This window comes from Bidens hawaiensis, unplaced genomic scaffold, assembly GCF_021521415.1.
Source record: "Bidens hawaiensis isolate Kalapana, Puna unplaced genomic scaffold, B.hawaiensis_p1.1 tig00028798_1, whole genome shotgun sequence".
In the NCBI taxonomy this organism is placed as follows: domain Eukaryota; kingdom Viridiplantae; phylum Streptophyta; class Magnoliopsida; order Asterales; family Asteraceae; genus Bidens; species Bidens hawaiensis.
In genome coordinates, this window is record NW_027494728.1 from 218,240 (window position 1) to 231,146 (window position 12,907).

Consider the following 12,907-nt stretch of genomic DNA (forward strand, 5'->3'; position numbering starts at 1 on the left):
AAAGGCGGTGAAGAATTTGCCACACGAGAACCGATATGATGCTCAAGGATCGAAATCCGTTAAGCCAAGAATTGGAAACCTTGAAGTGAAGCTTATCATGCATGTCAAACTCACATTCAAGATGAGCATGTTGTGTGTTCAATAACACATTAAAATATTTTCCAACCATTACAGGCAAGAAAGCTTAAGATTTGGTCTATACAAGTAGTTCAATATTCAAGGATTAAAAAATCCATTAGAAAATTTCAAAGATGACCAAAGAGAATATTGAAGTACAGGTTGACAATGATAAACTAATGCAAAGGATAAGACTAATTTCCTGTTGTCCATGCCTATAAAATCAAGATTGTCATCACCTTCCCAATCATCTCTCTCATTCTTGTGAAAAATGGCATACATAAAAAATCTTTCATCGTTTATTTTCCAAGTTCTAATTCTTGCTTTTATTCTCACCAAAAATGTCAACTGGGATGGGCTCAAATTAGGGTTCTATGAAAAAACATGCCCGGGAGTTGAGGCTATAGTACAAAAGATAATAGCAGAAAAATTTTCTTTAGCTTGCATTTTCATAATTGTTTCGTTAGGGTTCGTACATTGCACTTTTATGTTTATTTAGCCGTATTTCGTGTAATGATCGACACAACACATTAGGTTCTTTTCATGAACTATATCTATTCCTTTTCGTAAAAATGAGGCTCGTGTTCACATAATGTTAGAATTTGCATATTAGTTAATCTGTCCTATTTTATGTTGGCTCAATTGTTGTTTAACCCGTAAAAAGGGTCCAACTAGTGAGTTAGGGAAGCCCAAGTAACTACAACAAGTTGTTTGTGGCCTTAAGGATGTTTAATAGGTTTCTTAATAACCAAGTTATGTTTATTTAAATTTCTTGTTAGCTAAGTTGAGGTAACATTATATTTCCGTGGAGTAATAATATTGAAAGATATCCAATTTTCATTTTTGTGTGTGTTTTGTTTTGAGTTATTTCTCTTCAATCCTTGATTCTATCATTTGTAAACATGGATATAGAGAGTATTTTATATATACAAAGTACAATCTAGTAATACTTCATAAAAGGTATTTGAGGATGCAACTATATTATAAATTGAGTTAATAATGAGTTATTCATCTGCAGGGATGTGACGGTTCGGTTCTAATAGACTCTACCAAAAACAACCAAGCTGAGAAAGACGGATTTCCCAATCTTTCACTTAGAGGATATCAAATTATTGATGCTGTGAAAACTGCTGTAGAAGCCGCATGCCCGGGTGTTGTCTCTTGCGCGGATATCTTAGCATTAGTAGCTAGAGATGCCATCTATCAAGTAATTACTAACTTTTTACTAGTCCCATAAAAAACACCATGTTGGTTTTGGAAAATAATTATCTCTAAAGATAAGTATATATATGTTTTCATTTTTTTTTTCTAGATTAAAGGCCCTTATTGGCATGTGCCCTTTGGGAGAAGAGATGGAAGAGTGTCCATAGCAGCCGAGAGTTTAACTCTACCTTCGCCTTTTGCAAACATTGTGTTAGGATTAAACGCACACACGAAACTGAACACGACACGAAAGCAATAAACGACACGAGGATTTAACGTGGTTCGGTCTAAACTGACCTACGTCCACGGGTGGCAACTAGGTATATCTTTATTGAGTGACAACGATTACAAGTACACAATATCAAATATATAAAGATACACTTAGGGTTGTATCTTATTAAACAAGAAATCCAAACCGGGCCGGGCCTGCCCTTTGGACTTCAAATAATAAACTGGGCCTACACCGAAAGGCCTACGAAACCCAACAAACTCCCACTCGGAGGCCTTGAGTACTCTCGTCTGCACTCCTGATTGTACTTCTGTAATCTGAACATTAACCATCTTCTAATTGCCACCGCCTTCTCATCAATTAACCTGAAGGCCCGTTGAAGCTTCCCGGAGCTCCAACACGTCAGTCACGCTAAAACTGTCCCTGCCCGTTCTCTGTCCCTACCGGCTCTCACTGAAACAAACTACCGGATCCTGAGATACCCTGAGAACAAACACTCTCCATATTCAGCAAGTAATTCACTGGAGAGAGTTTTACAGCTGGAATACTGGTTTTCTTAATCCACCGTCGACCTGGAACTGTAACTGAAACACGACCTGTGCTCTCACTGTCACGATGTCCTTTGACTGATTTAACCTTCCTAGCTCGTTCATCCTGAATCTTCACTTTGGCTCTGGGTTTGTTACTTGCAAAACGAACCTTCTTCTGCCCACGAGATTCCGTGAACCGGACTTTGTCTTTAACCAAAACTGGATCCACTCCTACGGTGACATATCGACCATATACAACGAACCCATTTTCTTGCCACGAGCAACAACGAGATTCCCTTTGACTATTTTCCACTGCCAATTCCCGAACTTAACATCGTAACCCTGGTCATCCAACTGCCCAACTGAAATCAAACTTTTCTTCAAACTTGGAATAACCCTAACATCTTTCAAAGTCCAAGAAGTGCCGGCTGAAGTTATCAAATCAACATCTCCCACACCCGTAACCTCTAGAATATCATCGTTCGCAAGTCGAACCTTTCCAAAATCCCCAACCTTGAGATTCTTCATCGTTTCACTACAGTGAGTGGCATGAAACGATGCACCAGAATCCATCACCCAAGAATCAACGTTACTCTCAACACTAAGAACTAAAAACTCATCTTCTGGGCATTCTTCTGCAGTGTTGACTTCTGTAACGTTCACCTCTTTCTTACCATTCGAACACTGATTCCTGAAGTGTCCCTTTTCTTTACAACCCCAACATTCAATATTTTTACGAGTCCTAGACTGACTCCTCTTCCTACTCCCACTGCCTCGTTGTTTTCCCCTACTTCTACCTTCTGTGACTAATATATCACTTGATGATCCACCTGAATTTCTGCGTCTTGAATCTTCTCCAAGAATCAAATCCCGAATCCCATCAAAAGTAATCTTTGTAGACGAACTACAAACCGCAGTCACTGTTTGCGACCAACTGTCGAGCAAAGAGGATAACAATAAAAGACCTTGAACTTCATCATCAAACTTAATGCCGACTGACACTAAGCGGGAGAGGTTCGAATTAAGATTATTGATATGCGTTGTAACTGACCCACCCTCTTTCATTCGAGTTGTCACTAGCTCTTTGATAAGATAGACTTTATTCGCTGCCGAAGGCTTCTCATACATGTTGGATAGTGCGTCCATCATACCACGGGCCGTGGTTTCTTTCATGACGTTAAATGCCACATCTTCCGACAACGACAATGTAATACAAGCCCTAGCTTTCTTGTCTAACTTCTTCTAATAGGCTTCTGACAACTTTTCTGGTTTTTCATCCTCAAACACTACATCCAAGTCAATCTGACAAAGTAGTGCCTCAATCTGCATCTTCCACCAACCAAACTTCTATCCGTCAAACTTCTGTATCGAAACCTTTCCGTCTTCTGCCATGACAATGACTAAAACGAAAAACTGGATAAAAAACAGAGACAAACACAGTAACACGAGCCTGAACTTAACGATTGTTCTACTGAACTCCGTTAAAAATCAACCCATTTAAACCGCAGCGGAATAACGAACTATAAATCAGAAAACTGAAACTTTAACTGAAATGATAAAACCTGACAAACGCGGTTGGTAACTGGCTCTATGTTTCTTTAACGCTTCTTCTAATTGACAATAGTTCTTTCAAAAAATAGGATCTTGATATAAATTTTCTTGGCTCGTACCGCGCAAAAGATATTGACCCAATATGTTTCCGGTGGTAGCTATTAGTTGCTTTCCTTTTTTTTAATGTGATCACAACAAATAATAATGTGTTGTTGCTACTGTGTACACACTCAAAAGAAAGAAAAACCTGAGAGGTAGGGGGTTCAAACCTCACTATCACCAACTTATATGGGAGATATGAGGAATGAACCTGGCTTGTCAGGGTTCGAGTCCTGATCTCACCCGGTTTTACCGGCTCCTCGCTGTCGTGCCATTAGGCGGGTGTGGGGGTCGGGTTTTATCCGATGATCCCTCAATAGGGTGGATCGCTAGGGGCTTCGTCCGTCAGAATAGTGGCCGGCTTGGGCTACCTTTGGCCAATGGGGGCCGCGTACGAAGTACCCGGCATTACTTAGTTGGTCGTTCAAAAAAAAAAACCTCAAATATTCTGGCCTAAACAAAACCGGGCTCCTGCCATATGTTTTCCACGGCCCAACCCAAAAAAAATAGAATAATAGGTCAACTATTTTGTTTCTTTCTCACGTGCCCTTGTTTTGCAACTGTGTAAACTTCAAGAAAAAAGAATAATAATGCTTACTTCTTTTTCTCTCTGGACAAACACTAACAGCAACAAATAAATAACGCACGATTGAACAATACGGTTGTGATGCGGTGAACCTGCTTTCGAACAGTAACAAAAACCTTCAATCGACGACGAGTTACGGCTACGACGAAATCAGGGTGGTGGTAGCGGTAGTCTGCCGACGGAACCCTAAACGAACTATCTGCCGCCTTCTTATATACCTCAGATCGATTGACTGGGACGGTGTTCTTCGTGTATAACAAACCTAAGCTCTTGATACCACTTGTTAGGATTAAACGCACACACGAAACTGAACACGACACGAAAGCAATAAACGACACGAGGATTTAACGTGGTTCGGTCTAAACTGACCTACGTCCACGGGTGGCAACTAGGTATATCTTTATTGAGTGACAACGATTACAAGTACACGATATCAAATCTCTACTATATATAATGCATGAGTGAATGACCTCTTAAATTTTAAGAGGTACAATCACTAATGCATAATAAACAATCACTAATGCATACAAATTTGAAATTTTAGGGGTAATATAGTATTTTAGACATCATATACGGTTACAAATAATTAGTTTTGAAAGTATTTACAATTATGATCCTTTAACTTCAACAAAACTTTGTCAATTTATCAAGTAGTTACAAATAAACCCCTTAACTTTACCCATTTATTTGACATATTCATTTAAAATTTTTTATTTATTCTATATCTTTTAATATATTATGTGTTAAAAAAAACCGACTTTACCATTGCAACGTGCTTAATTTTTTCGATGTTTCAATGTAAATTTTATTTTATTTTGAGGTGTTTATGATAACGTACAAGTCAATTAAGCGTAAGAGTACAACTCAAATATACACTTATAAACCTCAAATATAATTACAAATTTAACCCCTCAATTACATTCAACTTTTGTAAGTTTAATTGATAATTATCCTTCCACTCCCTTAAGTTTACCCATATATTCATCTATATTTTCTTTGTTTTTCTTTTATATCTTTGTATATATAAATTTTAATAAATTTCAACCGTACAATGATGGTTATGAAACCACACACACAATGTTGATTCGTCAGTGGTTGATGTTTCATACACACACACAATAATGGTTATGAAACCATTTTTTCGAGTTTTATTGTCCACTATTTTTTAAGAGAGGTACATATATGTATTATTGTATTTTATGCTATTTCATTTAAAAGGTTTTTGAGAATTCAACTTATTTTTATATTTATTTACAGATGTCAGCAAAATGACTAAGCCTCACTCAATTAGTCTAGGGGGGAAAATGTACATTTGATTATATGTTCAAAAATGAAGATGTTTTTTAATCATTTGTTAATATTGGTTTGATATTTGTAATCTTTATGATCTGATTATTGCATGTCTTGTAACTACAAAAAATCGTTTAAACATATTGTCGTCGCCGCAGCATCGCGCGGGTTTAGTACTAGTATATAAAGATACACTTAGGGTTTGTATCTTATTAAATAAGAAATCCAAATCGGGCCGGGCCTGCCCTTTGGACTTCAAATAATAAACCGGGCCTACACCGAAAGGCCTACGAAACCCAACACATTGCTCAACTCAAAGCAAACTTTGCTTCAAAGGGTTTGTGTGTTAAAGATCTTGTTGTTCTTTCAGGTATTTTTCTCCATTTTCTCACCAACGAAATGAATCAACCGATAAACGCTATGATCTTTTAGAGAAATTTGTGTTCATTAAAAAGCGCATTTACGTGAATCAGTCTATAGAGTAATCAAAACATGTGAGATATTATGTATTATCAATCAACTAAACTATATAGGGATACAAATACAATTCATATCATATAATCGAATCATATGTTAATTATGATAAAAATATTTACTCTAAGTAATCTACTATATCTAATAGTCACATCAATCTTATGTTTTGGTTATTCCTCATGCAGGCGGACACACTATAGGGACTTCACACTGCTCTTCAATCTCGGCTATACAATTTCACAGGCAAAGGTGACACCGATCCCTCACTAGATCCGCAATATGTACCTCCCTTGAAGAGTAAATGTAAACCCACCGACACAACCACACTTATTGAGATGGATCCAGGGAGTTTCAGAACATTTGATAAGAATTACTACACTAATGTTTATAAAAGGAGAGGCTTGTTTGTATCAGATGCTGCTCTTCTCACTGACTATGAAACGAGTGCTTACGTGAAACTTCAAGCACAATCTCCAAAATCTACATTCTTGAAAGATTTCCAAGAATCAATGGTTAAAATGGGTCAAATCGGAGTTCTGACCGGCAATACTGGTGAAATCAGACGACGTTGTAGTAAAATCAACTAATAATATGTTGATTGATATCTTTTCCTTCTTAAAGAATTCAGCGAATGATGCTGATGTGTGGTTTGATTTAATAAGGAGATTCGCGCAAGCGATAAATCTCACTTGAATATAATTCCTGTGTATGGTATTGTTGTATATATTTGTGAAAATAGTTTTTTTTATGAAATGTGGATGCAATTTTATTATTGAAATACCATTGTGACAAAGAGAAACATGAGTTAGCAACCAAACACTGTTAAAACACCGGGTACTTGTGACCGTTTTAAGACTGAGTTTTGCGGCCGAAATGCCAACCCCAGTACATATATTGTTCAAATTCATAGCCGACAAACTAAATAAGTTCATTGCCAACAAATCAAAACCGATAACATTTTGATTTATTTGAGACGTCAAATAGTACAAAACGTGCTCGTTGCAAGAAATGCGGTACGTTTTTCAAACCCAATTCAGACACTACTATGAGAAACCAATTTACAAAACATTGTCAGGCGTTAATAAACACTCTCACTTAAAGCAAATCTTCAATTGCACGTGATGGGAATGTCTGAAATTTCCATCCGCTTTACAATCACGTAAGTTGTTCACTCTTGGTCACGATTGTTTAAAATTATAGAAAGATGCAAAAAATAGTGTGAACTTAACTACCGATGTTTTGTCAGCTTTGCCTTATGACTCATTTGGTAGATCCTAATGTGTGGCAAATGATGAAACTTACAATTGTGGTAGAAAATTTTGAATACCCGCCATGTAAATGTGCATTTGCTTGAAAGATCACTTGGACGCAACAAAACGTATTCAAATCGTTTCAACTCTTGAAGACGAACACCCACTTGAGAAACCAATACAAATTATAGAGGTATAAAGTGAACGATCACATCTCCACTCTTCGATGAAGAACTCACATGTTAGATGTCCAAAGATGAAAAAATAAATACAAAAGAATGTATTTTCTATTGTACTTTCAAAAATTATGTTTTGTTTTACTGAACTTTTTTCAAATTCTAATATTACAAAATTAACAAATATGAATTTTATGTTGTTAATATGTATTTTTTGAAAAAAAAAACAAAAAAAAAACAAAAATTTTAACCAGTTCCTGTACCCGGCCCTAAATGGTTACATCGTTTTGGTTTTATATCCTTGGAAACCGGTTTCTAACCCAAACCGGTTCCTATGCAACTCGATTCTAACTTCGTTGAGCAAGACCTAGTTCGATTCCAAACCGAACCAATCTAAGGTTTAATTGCATTCAACTCCAAATATGTCTTTCATAGCTGGGCTGGACCAAACTCCATCAGCCCACATAAAAGACAATTCTCTATGCATCACAATTCATATGACGTGGCCTAAAATAAGAGGTAAAAACAATTAATCAAATGGCGAATCAGAATGCTATACATTAAGTTACATGCAAATCATGGTTTAATTATCTAAAAAAACAAAATATAAAAACAACGAAAAGCATAGGGAAAAAGTATAGTAATGTTAAAACCGATCAAAAATTCTAATATGCTATATAATATAATATAGTTAGTGTGACGAAGAAAGTCGATTTCATGAGTCTTGTTCTTCATGTCCATGTTTCGTGTTAACGGGCACACCTTGTACGAGCATCAGTAGTCCGTATGATGGACATCGATCCAAAAATGTACGTGATCCAATACAACTCACTAGCTACTATTATTTTTGGAAATTAATTAAGATCCATTGGGACCCGTAATGGTAACGGTGTATGTCATGAATTAGTAAATAATGGTGGTAGTTACTTAGTTTTAATATATCACATCACACTCACACTGGATGGTACAATCTTTTAACAGGAGCTAGTGATGATATAATGACTCAAATGAACTACATATGGATCCAACCACTAAGTCTAACTTAGGATATGTGAAAAAAAGATCGTGTGAATGCCAGGAAGATTACGAGAGTTCACGTATATGTTTGACGTGTTATTGATTATAATATTAACCGTGTCTAGCATCACGATTGATGATATTGTCTGGATTTACTTGTAATAGCTGAAATGAAGTCTTGATCAACTTTTGTCTAGACAAAGTTGGATATTTGTGTTGATGTGACATTGAAGGAGTTAAAAACTTGTTTGATATATCGATTGAGACTTTAGCTTCTATTTTAACAAAAGTGAAGCTCAAAAATGAATTTACAATGTTACCGAACTGAGCGTACCAGATAAGCACACATTCGGTACTTAGGTCCAACAATTTACGATCATAGCACGGTCAGGTTTCAAACTCGATATATCTAATCAACTTCTTTGTATCAAGACTTGAACTCTAAATTTTAAATTTATTTAGATTTAGATTTAGATCTAAACTATCATCAAGTCATTTAAAATTACAATGTTACCTAACATATTGTTTTCTAGCGGTAATGTTAGTATTAATTACAAAATTTAAATGTATCTAACTATTTTACCATATTATATTGAATTAAAGTGGAGACGGAGATATTGCGTTTGGTTTGCTGTTATAATCAATATAATTAATTGTCAAATAAATTGATTTAACGTAGTGAAGATAGCAACCACAATGGTGGCTAATTATGGCAATCATAACATCACACTTAATATAGTCATATAGACATTCCTATTTGAGTTTTAAAAGCTTGTGAAGCTCGCTATAAAAATAACCTTAAAGAAAATGCTCACTTGAAATGGCCTCGTTTATAAACAACTCACGCTCAACCCAATGTAGACTCGCTCATTTGCAAACTTTTTTAAGTGAAAACCAAGTTTTAATGTTTATAAGCTCTAACTCAAGTTCATTTATAAGTAATTTTATATAACCGATTAACTTATAACTGACAACTTAATAATAACTTAAATATTAATTTTTAAAAACATTAAATTTTAGTTTAAAGCGATCTGGCTCGTCAATATGAGATTTGGCTCAAGCTTGAATTTTAGCTTATTGAAATGAAACCAATACGACTCATTTAAATTTTAGCCCGAGCCCAAGGTGAAGATTGCTCAACTCGGTTGACAAGCAGCCACGGGACCTCGGCATTCCGTTTGTACTTATGCACCGACATTAGTTTCTATTCTTCAATTATTTGAACTGTGCTATGATAAAAAGGATATGAAAAAACTTGTTGGGCATAAATATGCATCGATGGTTACATGTGGCTTGAGTTAATGCATTCACACACCTACACATGTATGTGTCTATTTTATGGTTATGTTTAGTTATTTTATAAAAACAAAAAATATAATAATAAAATAAATAAATTATCAGTTTGTATAGTGTGTAGGAATTCGGTAGTAGGGCATTCTCAACATGTCTTACATCTGCATCTCTATAACTATACTAAAAACCACTATATTTTTCTCTTATATTCAATTAAATAATATATTTCTTTTTATAGGCATTGGTTATTCATACATCTTTTTTGGTTATTCACACACCCTTTTAACACATGTTTAAACCATATATATACCCTATAAAGGGTGTATGAATAACACATCCCATTTTTATATGTTTATCATTATAGTTTATCTCTCCTCTACTCACAACATATATTAAAATATAAATATTGGCAAACAAAGTTTCTTCAAATTTACAAAATAAATCACTAAATTTCTCTCTTCATTATATAATTTGCACTCAAAACCACTCACAACTTTACCATATAATTTACAAAATCTCCTCACATAACTTTAGAGGATGGACTGAGAATGCTTTAAATTAATATTAACATAAATGCACTTTATTGCATGTATTTATATGTGATAAAATTACTAAATTAGTAATTGAAGAGTAAATGTTTTGGGTGAAGCCGTACTAGAAAAAACCAAGCTAAAGTGGGCTTAGAGTGGGTGGATACCATTTTCAAAAATATAAATAATGAGAGAGAGAAAAAACACAGTATAACACACAAGTATATATAGAGTGCGAGGAGAGAACTCGATCATTAGATTATTAATCATTCAAACAGTATTGACAATTATTGTAATTAATGAAATTTTGAAAGGGCTTATAGTGGGTGGATACCATTTTCAAAAATATAAATAATGAGAGAGAGAAAAAACACAGTATAACACACAAGTATATATAGAGTGCGAGGAGAGAACTCGATCATTAGATTATTAATCATTCAAACAGTATTGACAATTATTGTAATTAATGAAATTTTGAAAGTCTTCTATAAAATATCTTATTATCATTGTTTTTAAGCTAAAAAAACAATTAATAAAACTCACATAACGGAGTACAAAGTTGATAAAACACCCCCAAACACAACAAAATTAAACTAGTAACACCGATCATCTATACAATTTTGCAAACCCTAGAAATGTGATACATCGTATCATCGCTTTTAACCAAAACAAAACCAACAAAATCACTTTAGGAGTACAAAATCAATTTACCTATAAGTATTTTGTTCAATTTCTAGGTAATCTTCACAAAATGTATAAGTTTCACTAAGAGTACAAGTATTAGGGATTTGACTTGCTTCATAAATTTTTAGAAATGAAGAGATGCTTCACGGATTTTAGGAAGGGAAAGGAGCGGGTTTTTAAATTTCATTTCCAATGTATCGTTGATCATATATCTTAAATCTTTTGATTTTTGTTTTGATCATTAATACACTTTATCAATAAAAAGAGTTCCTAAAGTTTTCTCGATAAAGAGAGTTTTCTAGGGATCTTCCCCCCCCCCCCCACACACACATGTATATATATATATTCACACACGTGGGTTTGATAAAATACAAATGAGTTTTATCATATGAAACATATGAATTAAAGAAAAAAAGGACGCAGTGGCATTTTCGTAATTACATACTTTGATACTTGTAAGGTGTATTATTATTTTACCTGTTTTTTGTTGTATCATAATAATGATTACTCTAAAACAAAGTGATAGTAATAATAACTACATCACTTGTAAAGTGTAACGTAAGTATTATTACTCTACTTGTATTTTTGTTGTAGCGTAATTACCACATTCGTAAAAATTACGTAAACACCATTGCAAATTTTTTCTCTTCTCTTCATACTATTTGTAAGCTAAATTTTACTTGTTAGATATTTATTTTGTGCGTGTATATGTGTGTGTGTGAGGGAGGGGGGAGAGAGAGAAGTTTTTTTATTATTAAAAGCTCAATGTTAATACTCTTTTCGTCTAGTGTCATGATTTGAAAAATACAAGGTTCAAGATAGATTGAATGATTATTTTTTCTTTGTTTACCAAATGACAATAATGCCCTTAAAATTAGGTTCAACAATATTATTTATTAATGTTAGTTGTGTGTGTTTAATAGTAAACTTGAAAATAGACTAATAAAATTTAAAAGTGGACATTTATAATAGGACAAACAAAAAAGAAAATACGAACATTTTTAATTAGACGAAAAGTAAGATGTTGGAGTTTTACTTTTTAAGGGTTCAACTCTAGTGGTCAACGAATAAGGATAATTTACAGGTAAATTTAGAAAGTTAACATTTAAACAAAAGGTAAAGTGAATTCTTTCAACATTGTGAGGGTTCAAATTTCTTTGTGAATACAATAGTATAAATTTGGGAGTGGGTTAGAGACTTAGAGGTATAGAAGTTGACCCTTCAAAAACCAGAAGATAATTTCGTTATGATTATCTATGATACAAAATTTTAAACCGGTACAAAGATAATTAAATTTTAAAAGAAAGGTTAACATCGTATTTAATAGGAATTGACTATATTATTGATTAGCCTATAAGACCATGTGTAGTTATAAAGCTTCACTACCAGGGGTTATGCGTTATGTGCCGCCCAGTCAGAGTTATGGTTTTGTACAAAAACAGGCTGTAGTCATAACTCTCCACATCCAGGGGTTATGCGTCACGTGGCGCCCAGTCACTTTTACACTTTTTTGTTTTTTTTTTAATTTTTAATAAGAATAATCAAATAACAATAATATTTTATTAAATAAATATTACAAGAAAATAAAAAAAAAAACTATTCGTCGTTGTCGTCGTCGTCTTCGCCCTCTTCGTCGTCGTCGTCCTCCTCCTCATCGTCCTCATCGTCGTTTTCATCGTCATCGTTGTCTTCATCATCGTCTTCATTGTTGCCCTCGTTTTGATCATCGTTTTCACCAGGCAGAGGCCGATACATCCAAAGATGTTGGACCAAATCCTCCTTTAGTGCGTTATGCATCTCTCTTGACCGCACGGAATCCGAGTTTTCGAGTCGTTGCTCCATACTTGCCGGAGTCCGTGGTGGATCCGGGTCCGGTAT

At 34.5% G+C, this 12,907-nt stretch overlaps 1 pseudogene; it reads left to right on the forward strand.

The window, feature by feature from the left end:
• Window positions 1-388: 388 nt before the first annotated feature.
• On the forward strand, window positions 389-6,725 carry LOC143577761 (peroxidase 27-like; annotated as a pseudogene).
• The last annotated feature ends 6,182 nt before the right edge of the window (window positions 6,726-12,907 follow it).